This window comes from Schistocerca americana, chromosome 6 (assembly GCF_021461395.2).
Source record: "Schistocerca americana isolate TAMUIC-IGC-003095 chromosome 6, iqSchAmer2.1, whole genome shotgun sequence".
Taxonomy (NCBI): Eukaryota; Metazoa; Arthropoda; class Insecta; order Orthoptera; family Acrididae; genus Schistocerca; species Schistocerca americana.
The window spans coordinates 167,236,220-167,250,268 of record NC_060124.1 but is presented as its reverse complement, the minus strand read 5'-3'; the positions used below and the strand labels follow the sequence as shown (position 1 = coordinate 167,250,268).

Here is a 14,049-nt window from a genome sequence, read left to right as displayed (position 1 = left end):
AATGTATTACACAAATTACATTCCAGAGATAAGCGTAACACCTGCTCACAAACGCATACACACACACACACACACACACACACACACACACACACACACACACATAATGTCCGTAACAAAGAGAATGAACAAGATTACTAGCGAAAAAATTCAGCACAACACATCGTGTAAGTATTTAGAGGTAAGAAGCGATATGAAATGGGATTACGTCAATTCATTTCTACGGCACGCGAAAGGAAGACTTAGTTTTGTTGTAATGATTCTGGAATTGAGCGATGTATCTATAAAGGAAATCAGGTAAAATAAGCTAGAGCGACCAATTCTAGAGTATTGTTCCAGCGTTATCAGGACTCATGACAACTAACATCGAACGAACTAAGAGAATCGCTGCTAGGATCGTAACAAGTAGGTATAACCAGTATCAAAGTCTGACAGGGATGGCACGGAACTTAAATAGGAGTCCTTACAAGAAAGACGCTGCAATTATCGCGAAATCCTGTCGCATCAATGTAGAGATAATGAATCGAAAAAGACTGTGCGATCATTAAGCCGTCAGCGTCGAATATCTCGTGTAGGTATCATGCGAATAAGATGAAAGAGATTAGGTGAACACAGAGATATATAGACAGTCTTTTTTTTCTTCCTCAATACACGAATGGAATGAACAGAAGATCCATAATATTGTAACGAAGCACCCTCGGTCATGCACTGAAAAGTATAATGCGGAGTACATACGCTACCTCTTGGAGGTAGCCCAGCCAGACAGCGCTTAACATCGGTGATCTAACGGGAACCCCCCTTACCACTGCGGCACGGCCGTTGGCCATGTAAAACGCCCTGGCAGATCAAAACTTAACGCAGTCCCCGGGCTCGTACCCGGAACATTGATTTTTGTGATTATTTTTTTTAGCAACTGAGCTATGCGGGCACGACACACGAGCCCCGAACTACATTCTGTCAGTGCACCATAGCACACTTTGCTAAAGGGTGAAAGTTTCAATCTGGAGAAAAAGACAAATAAAGAAAAAAAACCCTAGGTTGTGCCTAAACCATTTCTCCGCCATGTAGTCTTCCTTCCAGCGGCATTATTACAGTGCAGAACGCAAGACAATTTGTATGTAATTTGGAAAGTAGGAGAAATGTACAAGTGGAATTGAAGCTCTGTGGACGGGTGTCATCAGAGCCTGGACTGCTCATAAGGTAACAGCACTCTCCAAGAAAGACGCGGCTAATAAAGGCCCTATTCAGCATACAGTGTTAATCTGGCTGGAAGTTTCATAACAGGACACACTCCGCTGCAGAGTGTAAGACTCATTCCGGAAGCAGGAATCCATTGGTTAACACCATAACATTTGTTGCTGATGAAGTCTTCATACTACTGGGCTTCTGTTGTCCACACTTCACTACACGCTGTGGGTGTACCAATTGTTTCTTGTGACTACCGAGGACACGCGATGCTGATATGCTTCGGTGTCCGCACTCGCACAGGAGTGGTTCAGTCCTCTACAGTCGATGAAGGTGCTGTCTAGATCTGACTTGCTTTAAGCGAAAACGAAACATAGTACCGCGAAAGCTACTGCGTTACACGCCACAGCCATTTCACGGCCGTGGTGGAATGTTCGCAATAATTTCCGCATAGCGACGTCCCATGTACTGGTATGAAACACGCAGTTTGCTGTTCAAACTGGTTATAATTTGTAGCCGACCATGTGGAGTAGGTCTATGTGCAGAACCTGGTCGTAATTACTTTCTCGCACTGCGCCCTGTCATCTTTACCGCTGTGCCGACAACTTCTTTTCGTCTTATGTGGCAATGCTCTTTCACATCATAATTTTACCACCAGTTCTAGTTTTTGGAATATGAGGTAACTCCAGGTATTGCTGACTGCATGGTCGTTTAAAATAATTAAGGCTTCACTCGAGTTGAAAGGATTGTGATTGTGTCGTCATGTATGTCCCAATATTGAACCTCGTGGAGCACGATAAATGCTCTCCCTCCATTTTTCACGTAATACTACAGTACATTTAATGTGAAGGCACTTGCATCGTTCCCAGGGAGACAACTGACAAAGAGATCAAGTCCGGCAAAATGATGAAATCGTGTACCTACTGGATGTTATGTGCCTGTAATTAAATGGCACAAAAATTAATAATCAGAGATGACAAGGATGCTCTACGACAAAAGACAATGTCCACTGACATAGTTTATTAATCTTGAAACGATAGAACACGTTTAACTATGACATTCTCATTCACATTGATACTATTCACAAATCAAAGTGCATTTATTCCAGAAAAGACACAGTTCGTTCATGTTGGTTCAGTATGAATCTGATTATAAGTATCGTAAGGTCGGCTATAAGTTATTCCTCGAGCTGGCATCCGCACTAACAACTGCTATTCACACGATTTGCTTAACCTGGCATCTCCCCCATAAATTTGCTTCTGCTCAATGTGAAGCTTTACCCGGTTTAGTTTTTCTAATCAGCCTTTTTATATCAAATAATAAACAGCTCGATAAATAAATGTGTGACTAGGGCCTCCCGTCGGATAGACCGTTCGCCGGGTGCAAGTCTTTCGACTTAATGCCACTTCGGCGACTTGCGCTTCGATGGGGATGAAATGATGATGATTAGGACAACACAACACCCAGTCCCTTAACGGAGAAAAATCTCCGACCCAGCCGGGAATCGAATCCGGGCCATTAGGATTGACATTCTGTCGCGTTGACCACACAGCCACCGGTGGCGAACAACAGCTCGATATAACTACTTAAACATTTCCGACTTTAATTTTCACGCGTTAATTTCCCGCGACGGGATGTTAACGCGGCCTATTTGAATTTCCACCTCTGCACCACTGATGGCTCCGTGTGCTGGCTATTGCCAATAATGTCGGCGCGACTCGACAGTGCCCCAGCTGCCAGAAAAGACGTGTCGTAATATCGAAAACTTGAAAGTAAGACTCACCGGCCACTGCATGCTTCGTCAACGAGTACAATTGATAAAGGCACTGTGCTCTTAAAACCAGCGGTAATATGGCCCCCGCCCCACATGTAGATTCGTTATGAGCACTGCGTGAGCTATCTAACATGACACTTCTACTGCCTATTATTAAAATATAAAATGTTCTACGTACTCATTATACCTTAAAACGGACAATGACTTAGACACATAGAAAATCGTAGTGTGTCAAATTTTTTCGTTCAGTTGCTTTAATTCTCTGTCCGTGAAATCTTTAGTGGACTGTTTAGTGGAGAAGCCCTTCTAGAATTAATCATAGAATGAAGACTTTCACGGCAGGTGTTGTCATCACTTAACACTTCCGGGCTGAGATGCCGTGGTCCATACATAAGACTCTCCCCTGACGTTTCGCCTTCGACTGCGGAAGGCATTCTCCGAGGACAATCGGCGAACTGCAACGAGAACACGAGTGAGCGCCGTATATATAAGCCATCCAGAGGGCGCCGCTGTCAATCACGTGACGTGGGCTGTGCTATGATCTCTGATATTGCCAAATTTCTCAATTGAAATGAATCGATAGTCACGCTGCTGCTGCAATGTTGACATCCATATCTTATCCAGCTTAATGGCCTCATCTTTTCTATTAAAATTATTGCAGTGTTTGGCAATCTCAATGGCCTCTCTGTACATTCGCGCACAATAATGCGACGTCTTTGCTATGACGGTCGTCTCACTAAACTTTCTTTCATGATCCCCTTCCTGAAACACATGATCCGCTACAGCCGATTTATCAATATGTCCGAGGCGGCAGTTCCTTTTATGTTCACCCAGGTGGGTGTTGACGCTTCTTTTTGTTGTGCCTATATAGACCTTTCCACAACTGAGGCCATTGAGATTGCCAAACACTGCAATAATTTTAATCGAAAAGATGAAGGCATTAAGCTGGATAAGATATTGATGTCAACATTGCAGGAACAGCGTGACTATCGATTAATTTCAATTGAGAAAGTTGGCAATATCAGATATCACAGCACAGCCGACGTCACGTGCATTGACAGCGGCCCCCTCTGGATGGCTTATATATACGGCGCTCACTCGTGCTCTCGTTGCAGTTCGCCGATTGTCCTCGGAGGATGCCTTCCGCAGTCGAAGGCGAAACGTCAGGTGAGAGTCTTATGTACGGACCACGGCATCTCAGCCCGGAAGTGTTAAGTGATGCCTTCTAGAAATGAAATTCAAACTTGCATTTGCAGATGTGCTGTACGTCTGGTAACAGTACAGTTTGCAACTCAGTAATAGGACATCATAGGACATGCGTTCATAGGCACAGTTTGTCTTCTTGGCATCGTTGCAGTCGAACCCCAAGGTTGGCTGGTTTAGAAAAGCACCGTAGCTGGAGATAGGTGACACAGTCCTTCCGCCGGACGGGGCTCCTGTGTTACCGTCCAGCACCTGCACGTCGAACTGCCCCCATCGGGCGCCCGTGACATACGAAGGAGAGCAGGCGGCCGGTCTGCTGGATCATCTTGCCCCAGCGCCCGGCGTATTTTCGGGTCAAGGCGGCTGCGGCGGGCGCTGCGGTCGCAGGAAGCGGCGACACTTTACACCTGCAGCCGCGACGAGGCCGCGGCACACCGCGGCGCTGGAGAAAGCATACCGCGGCGGCCCGGCGCGCTTAAACTGTCACCGGAGGGCGGCTTCTTTCCGTTCCGTCAAATCAATTTCCCAACAAGCGGCAGGCGAAAGGTGGGGTGGCAGCGGATAAAACGGCGCCGGCCGAGGTCGCCCAGCGGTTCTAGGCGCTACAGTTTGGAACCGCGCGACCGCTACGGTCGCAGTTTTGAATCCTGCCTCGGGCATGGATGTGTGTGATGTCCTTAGGTTAGTTAGGTTTAAGTAGTTCCAAGTTCTAGGGGACTGATGACCTCAGATGTTAAGTCCCTTAGTGCTCAGAGCCATTTCATATTCACGGTAAGCCGACTGCCGTTGTGAGAAACGGCCTTATGCGAAGTACCCGACTCTAAATGCCCATGCCATGCAGTTCCCTCTGCAGAGTCCTCTTTAAAACTGGTTGAGATGACCTGCATCCAACGACGGCAGCAATTACTGTCGGGTTTCAAACCAATTGTCACTGACAAGGCGTGACGTTCGTCTACGGCCCCTGTCTGCTAGGACCTTTTTGCGACCAGTGTCGGTAAGTTGTTTTCCTCGTTGACACATTGAACAGTCTTCGTTAGTACACCAACTCCACAGTGTCGTCAAGGGCACGTTCATAAGTGACAGATCAACTCTGCTACTGCGCTGATTCCACACAACTGAATGTTAGACATTCACCGCTTCACTGCCATAACATACGTCAGTGGGGGCCGACTGCCACCATTGTACACCATCTGCAGCGCTTCAAAGCGGTGAGTGTTCTCTCTGAGGAGATGACTAACATGTCGACGGTGAGCTTGTTTTCCAAATAAGCAGTAGCTACAATATTTTTTTTCATTCGTAAGGCGAAGTTAGTCAGTCAGGCTCTCCTGACAGCGTCAGAAATAAAATACTCTGCGAAAGGAAGAACAACGTGGATAAACTACAGAGGGTTATGATTTACTAACGCTTCCCTAGAGAACGATAACAGACTTACGCTACAGAATCCCCCGTAAATTTAAATCTTGTTCGACGGCGCCTGTCGTACTGCACTGGCCCCCTACTATTACGCAGGAAACTTTCGTCAATTCGCGCTGTCGTAAGTGAGAACCGCGGGCGCAAGCCTGCCAGTGGCTGCCGCGGACTAGCCCAACGACCGCCACTTTCCTTGCAGGTTATTCCACGGTTAACGAACTTAGGCTTGTTCTGAGAAACGTGCACCAGTCTGAGTCTCTTCCCACAGACAACAAAACAATCGCGCTTCCTGCCGCTTCGCCACTGAGCGGAAAGGGGCGACCGTCTCACATACCAGCCCCTGCAGTTTACGCTGGAATGTTGCACGCGACAAAAACTCGCCTCGGGTGTTTTTCTTTTACTGCTTCTCCTCATCTTACTTATCCGTAAACGTTGTTTCCGCGATTCATCAAGGACTTCTCTTGTGTCTGAGTCTGAAATACAAAGCGCTTTTTTACATCTTGAATAAACTTGAGGTCTTCATTTCCCTTGTGGACTTGAAATTAAGCCTTAGGGAAAACAACATTCTACCTACAAGAGAATACTATAGTAATGAAACGTTTCTTGCCGACGGAGAGACGTAAAATTAGCAGTGTGTGAACCGCACGATCTATATCATTAGCTAAGGATCGACTAATTCCTTAGGCTGGATACCACATTGTGGGAATCATTACTAAAGGAAATGAATACCTTTCGTCATACGTCTCTGTTTCTGGAGTAATTCTAGCAGCATCTGTGAGTAGTTACCGACTGTGGAAAATTGTCGAGAACCATCTCATGGGATTATGTCAAGAATGGATAGGAGAAGCGTAACATGCCGCGGCTGATAGAGATTGTTTGAAATAGAAATGGAAGAATCCAACGAGCAGTTGTGGAGCTATAAAACTACGTGTATTAGCTTCTAACACGACGAGCTAAAATGAAAATCTGTTTGAAGTTTTGAGAGAAATTAAAACTGTGTAAGGGATGGTCTTCCAGCTAAGCCGTCCAAGTAAGCCGCATCCTGCCTGTGGCTCCTGACCATCTCTTCAATATTCCACGAAGACGCAAGCGGATGTGAACTTTAACTTGCTGTGACGTATGAAACGTAGTCTTACAGTTTCATTACCTCGAAAAAACCAAGCCGAAGCCGTGAAACTTTGTGATTTTGGTAGTTCTTCTCTACTTATTTGTTTTTCAATGCAGCACATTTTTCCCAATGATGATCACTCGACGGAGACCTTAGCTGTACAAGCCTGCATTTTGGCTTCTCAGCAAACGTTTCACTTTGAAAATTCTGTAAACGTCTGCAATGCAGTGGTTTATTCGTCCGAGGAAACGGGAAGAAGTCACTGTTTGCCGAATCAGGAGAATACGTTGGATGAGACAAAATTTGATAGTGCAGAAAAATTAGTATGAGTGGCTGTCTCCTCTACAAAATGAACTAGAGTACAAACAAAAGAACCTTGTGCTATTCCTGCGTCGCTTCACCTTGACAGCCTCCTATAATCCGATCAGAAGGTATTGGTAGTAAGTTCTTGCCCTGACAAACACACTTTGTTAGCACCACACCATGGCAGTCTCAAAAAATATTCATCACCTTGCCCTATGATGGTTCGCGGTGGCGAATCCACATTTTCGCACTGCTTGCTTTACTTCTTTGTCTCGGGTCGTAGTGATACACTCAGCACTCGTCCACGGTAATTCAGATGCTAAAGAAGTCCTCTAGATTGGCCTGACAAAGCTCCAGCATTTCAGCGGCCTCTCTCAGCGGGTGCGAGAAGTTGCGTAACACAGCAGACGGCGACCTTGTCATGTTCAACATGTCGCGAAAGACGTTAGAAACTGATCAGTGGCTGAACTCCTCTTTTTGTCAGTTTTTGACAACCAGGACCTCCACTTATCCTGCGATTCCCGGTGCTTCACGGAGATATGGTGTGCCACTTGATTCTTCGTAATTCAGACATAAATGACTTCACTATAAGCCCCTGCACCACATAACCACTGTGTCACATGATTGTGCATTCTTTCCGTACACATCCACCAGACTTGCAATGTGGCTCGCCTTCAATTGCGACAAACTGATCACCGTACGATAGTTGTCTTTATCAATGAACTGAGCCATTTTGTTTTGGTTCTACTAATCGTTTGCTACGGTAGTGTTGTGCTGAGATTTCAAAGTGTATCAGAACCTCAGACATGTGCCCGTAAACAATAAAATAATGAATGTAATAAACTTAATTTTTTCAAGGTGATAATTAAAACTTTATCATTGCCTATCGTACATCTGCAGAGTCTATTGGTCCCACAGCACCAAGGCATAATCTGCGACGGTGCAGCTGCCCCTCGCGGCGTTTATTTAACAGGTGGAGTCCAAGGACAGAGACTTCGTTTTGCGTTTATGTTCCTGCTTACTGGGATACATCAAGCAGTGAATCGTTACACTGATATGTCAAGGTTTGTCATGGGGATGCGGGTGGATGGAAAGGGCCATAATATAACCATATCACTGGGAAGAACTAAGGTTTGATTCGATAACTGAAATATAAGTATACTGAGCGCAAAGAGTTAAATTTACTTAAGTAAATAAATATTTTGTATTAAAATTAAAAGAAAAGAACTCAGGCTTAATAGACATCAGTCTAGAAAAGGTCACAAAATAACCATCTCGTGACACATAGAAACATTGGCAGAGTAGTGTTGAGACGAGTGGGAGAACTGCGAGCAACGAGAAGCAGCTGTGGAAAGTGACATAACCTGAGGGCGATAGCATCTCGACATGTATCTGCAGACTGCCGAATGGCGGTTCATCCTCCGATCGCGTAAATTACGGTATTTTGCGCCTGGCGAACGATAAACGTCACGCGCTATGTTAGAGGCTGTTACCCCTCCTCTGGTGTTTTAATTCTCAGTACGAACCTCTCGCCAGCACGACGCGCATCACGAGGTCCAACTGATGGACGATGACTACGCTAGGTGGACATTAGGCATTGACTGTTATTTCGTCAAATAACTTACGTAGAGCTGCATAAATTATGTTTAATTAGTCCTCCACAAACCTAGTCTTGCTACAAATAGCGCGTCTTGCGTAAGCACTGCTGTAGCAACGGGTTATCACCTGAGGACGTGCAAATTCGACGTATCTGCTTAACACCTGGAAACGCCGTGCAACAGACGTTGAAGGACGCATGCTGTCACAGCAAGCCTACTGGTCCCGCAGCCAGCCTGCTGCATGTGTAAAGCGTGTTGCCTAAGCGCCAGGTACTTCCTAACAAGCGTAACGATAGCGCGTTGTCAAGTATTCAACACTTCGTATAATATAGCGAGTAAAATAATCTCAAATGTCCATCATTCCACATTTTCTGCTCGCCCTGTGTATTCGTTTTTTTAAGAGCAATTTTACTTATTTTGTTCGTTGGTATTATTAGCATAAATTTGTTACTTTGGGATATCAGGACACACAAATAGAAATATCTGTCAGGTAATACAGTGTTCGTGTAAAATAATTGAATTACTCGTCTTGGAAACCTGATTACTTTAGTTTTAGAAAGTAAAGTAAAACAGATTTTACGAAACAGAATACTGCGCTACTGAAAACAGGGATAAGAAGTGTCATGAATGTAACAGAAATTTTGAGTTCCACCTACTGCAGTATATTACAGATATGTTTTACGATTCCAGAGAAGTGTTAAAAGAGCAGGTTAACAGGATTTTGCGTTAACTGATCACAATATTCACAAATAAACAGCAAATTTGTCTCTGAAAAGAAGAGATATTCGTTTATACTTGAGACAACATTATGAAGCTATATTTACATTTTTCTGGTCGTACAATTTGGTTTAGTACTACTAGCCAAACGGAGAGACGCAGAATTTATGAAACGGATACGCGTTAGAGGAGGATCGGGATTCAGATTCCCTTGTGAGCATCCGTATTTAGGTTTCCCGTTGTTCCCTGAAATCATTTCAGCCGAATTCTAGATAGGTTCCTTCGGAAGGAGCACGAGCACTTTCCTGCCTCATGCTTCTTCAAGCGAGCGCCATCTCTAATGACTTTATTGCGAACGGGGCATTAAACCTCAACTTTCGTTCACCTAGAAATCACACCATCCGATATCTGGATAACCACACATCAAAACACAATTCCTTTTTTTCTTCCATATAATACAAAAAATATGGTATGGTACGTTTAAAAATGTAATCTGATAAAATAAAAATATTATAAATTTGAAAATGAAAGCATCTTGCTGCTCGATAGATATAAAAAGTTGTCGGGAGACATAGTCGCTTATACTGCTGTGTTTGATTAACCGCGAACAATTTTTGCTACTCATGAGATGAATAAAATGAAACTTCGTCTTGTTAAGCATTTTTCTCAAATTCAAACGTAGTTTACGTATGTATTCTTGTCAGAAGTGAAGCACTAAACTGTGAAATTAAAAGTGAAATATCTTTTAAATAAGTAAGAGAACCAGTTACGATAAAAGTGAATAGTGCAGTAAGCATATCGGTTAGCGATATTTTAGGCTGTCTAATAGGATTCCATTGCTTAAAGAATCTAAATCTTTGTTAATTCTGAAACGTTACAATCGAACTTCACTGGCATTGGGTAGATGTTTCATGTCAGAGCAGATGGCTTGTCCGTTCAGATACAAAGTGCAGTGGTAACGTACCTATTATAATCGTAAAAGTGAATTCCAGGCTGGATTCTGCGGAATTCTGTCTTCTCCGCGAAGAAATTTGGTTACGTGACGCTAGTGCAATCTATCGTCATCTGTGTGACATCCGTATCACAGAGTGCAACTTTCACTCACTTCCTGGCAGGTTACACTGTTTCACGAACAGGACTTGAACTAAGACCCATAAAATTGAACAAAGAACTAGGCTGTTTGCACGAGTTTACTAGGTCAGTACCAGAGCGTTATAGAGATGCCTGTTCAATTTTAATGGTATTCTCTACACGCTACCTAGTAGTAATAGTAGCAATAATAGTAGTAATTTTAATATAAGTTTTATTCATCCGTGGATACTTTTACAAGGATATTGACTGTCATAGTATTACAGCCTCAGACCGAAAACATTCATGCACACAGGCATTTACATGCGTGCGGGTCTAGTTTGGCAAGGACAGGACAGGCAGTCGGCAAGTAAAGACCTGCATTTAAAATTTTGCTGACGTGGTCTCGCGAAAGGTTTTCGTAACATTTTATTGCGGGCTACGTAGATATCACAAAAAGGATCGAAGTGATAAAGTGACAGGGAGATGTCATTCAGGCCGAAATACGAGAATGAAATGGGAAGGGAAAGAGCTGATTCTATCGTAGTTCATTCTGTTATGCGTTACTAATCTTCTTAAATGTTAGGTTTCATGCCAAATTAAGATTTAGTGTAACAAAAACAGCACGTTTCATAAATAATGGAATAATAAAATATAAAGTCTGTTGTTGGAAAGAACCTTATTGCCCTCAACTAGTCTACATAACCAAGTTCGTATACATAGAAGCACAACAGAAGATATGCGCGAAAAAAACGGGCTAATCCTCGAATGTAAAAACTTAGAGATAAGTGTTACCTTTGCAAAAACAGACATAATGTCTGATGGGATAGCAGCAATCAGTGATTGTATAATGTTACTTATAATCCGTCTTGATCGCAAATTTTTTTTTTTTATTCATATGACCGGTTTCGGTTCATTCAAAACCATCTTCAGATCTGATATTTCAGTTGCAGGAGTAACCCGTCCAAATCCAGTAACTTTCACATGCTGCGTCACATAAAAACGCAGCATGTGAAAGTTGCTGGATTTGGACGGGTTACTCCTGTAACTGAAATATCAGATCTTGCAGATGGTTCTGAATGAACCGAAACCGGTCACATGAATAAAAAAAAATTGCAGTCAAGACGGATTATAAGTAACATAAGTGTTGCCATCTGTTGCTGCGTACGGGAACTATCAGAATTGACATTGGTCCCACCCCCTAAATATCATATGGTAATCTTAAGCGGTGAGACCAATGACCGTGCGGGATTAGCCGAGCGGTCTTTAGCGCTGCAGTCATGGACTGTGCGGCTGGTCCCGGCGGAGGTTCGAGTCCTCCCTCGGGCATGGGTGTGTGTGTTTTTTCCTTAGGATAATTTCGGTTAAGTAGTGTGTAAGCTTAGGGACTAATGACCTTAGCAGTTAAGTCCCAAAAGATTTCACACACATTTGAACATTTTTTTTAGACCAATGTCAATTTTGACAGTTCCCGTACCCAGAAACGGATGGCGACCTTATATCTAAGTTTTACATTTGAGGGTTTGCCCTTTTTTCCGCGCGTGTCTTCAATATACATCCATACAATGTACCTGCCGCCATTCCGATACAGTATGCAGTAATTTAACAAAAATAACCCATCCACATGCATTTCACAATTAAGTGGCTGGCAGAGGGTTCATGGAACCACCTCTAAGCTGATTCTACAGGTACAGATGCAAATGCAGATTTTTGTCTCGGTCATGGGGACAGTGAACAACAGAGACAGTGGCGAGAGGTGAAGCGGCAGGTAAGCGCGAGACAGGTGGTGTGGCTTCTGCTCGAAGGCGGCAGTGTCGCCGTGAGGAATAGAAGAGCGACCATTGGGATGTGACACGGCGGCCTTCGCCCCACACGCCGGTTCATGGCTGGCGCTCTTCCTACCGCACTATCACCGTAGCCGCCTCGCCTGCTGATCTGTCTGCTTGCGTATTCTGTCAGCGCCGCACGCTAATAAAGCAGTCAAGCGACCGTCGATAGCACTGCCAATTATCGTTTAACGAGCGAGACCTCCTCCTCGATAGCTGACACGCACTACCACCGCCAGAACAGTTACGTAGTTAGATAACTAACTCTGTAAACAACAGATAGCCTGCTGTGCCTTACTTTATATCGGACCTAGGACAGAAAGTTATCGATATACTTACGTGCCTGTACGAGGATGAACTGCACTTTGCGCTTCCCATCCACGTCAATCTTTAACTTTCCGGCGACCGATACAAGCTAGTAATGGAAATATAGACTGTTATGATATTATAGAGCTTGAGGATCCCCTAGGAGGTATCTGTTGTTTATTTTTCAATACAATTCCGAATTTTACTATCTGTAAACAACTCGTTGTAATGTAACGAATATACTGATGTCGCCGCTGAACTTCCATAAACGAGGGCTATTCGAGTTCCGATCGGTCGCGAAATGGAAACCATTGTGAAAATCCTATGAAGTTTTCCACAGATATGTTGGGCAGTATCTCTAGTATGCCCTTCAATCGCTGCATGTCGCTCTTTTCAATTCTGAGCGCACAATGAGCACGTAAAGACGCATACAAAATATGTCAGTCTGGTTGCGGACCCAACTGGCCACCCAGGTCACCTGATCAGTCAATGTGCGATTACTTTGTGTGGGGAGCCCTCAAGCCTAAGGTATATCGCAACAACCCACATAGTGTTCAACAACTGCAGCAGAACATTTTGGATAAGACTGCAGCAATTCCAGCAGTCCAGCTTCGATCCGCCTTCGGCAACTTGCTGAACAGACCCCAAAAGTACCAAGAGATAAATGGTGCTCACTTTCAAATTCTGCTGTTGTCAAGTTAGTATTGTATTTCCTTTCCTCGTCTGCGTTTCTTTGTACCCTGGAACTCCGTTCTCCGGGCCACTTTTATTTGCCGCACCCTGTACTTACTCAACTGTGAGCGTAATAACACCATTGAATATATTTTTACAAGTGTCTTTTCGCGCCATCGGTCTATATGAAATAATAATTTACTTTCTCGTTACAAATACAATACGATTTGCACTTGTCTCCGCGGCACGGAAGGTATACTCAGATAAACAGTGTTTAAGTCCGTCCGCAGCTTTTCTTTAAATGATCACATCCGCCCTTTACTCATCCAGCTTCGGAGTCACTCGCCGCCTCCTACGGAAATACCGGAGATAACCGAAGACAGCACGCTATTCGGAAACTACGACTTACTCGCCAGTTAACAACATCCTCTGACAATCTGTAGTCTAGCATCTTAACCGCATCACTTCGCTTTGACAACCTCTACATGATTTTACTTGTTGATAGAACGCTTACAACAACTCTCGTGATCTACACATTACAAGCGTTGTTCTCGAGACTTCTGCCGGAGCTATTGCATGGTGTAAACACTAATCACGATAAAAACATTTCTGCAACAGCTCAAACTCATGTGCAAGGGTAAAACAGACATTGCAGCAATACCAGAAATCTGCTTTGTGTGGAATGCATTCAGCGTTAGTTCTGAGTCCCAGGTCTGTTGGCCAGTTCACGATAATCTAAGCAGTATACACTCGGCATCGTTCACCGTGTTCAAAAGCAAACTTCTACACCTTTTTCTACAGATACTACCCCAAATCACGCAAGCATTTGAAAAAAGTAACTAAGAGTGCACTCGGTATAGGACGATGGAACTTGAATAT

General features: G+C 44.0%; 1 protein-coding gene across 1 annotated transcript in view; it reads left to right on the top strand.

Moving 5' to 3' along the window:
- The window catches only part of LOC124619259 (A disintegrin and metalloproteinase with thrombospondin motifs 1), a 474,635-nt gene that overhangs the window by 320,110 nt on the left and 140,476 nt on the right, over positions 1–14,049 (top strand). The window lies entirely within an intron of this gene.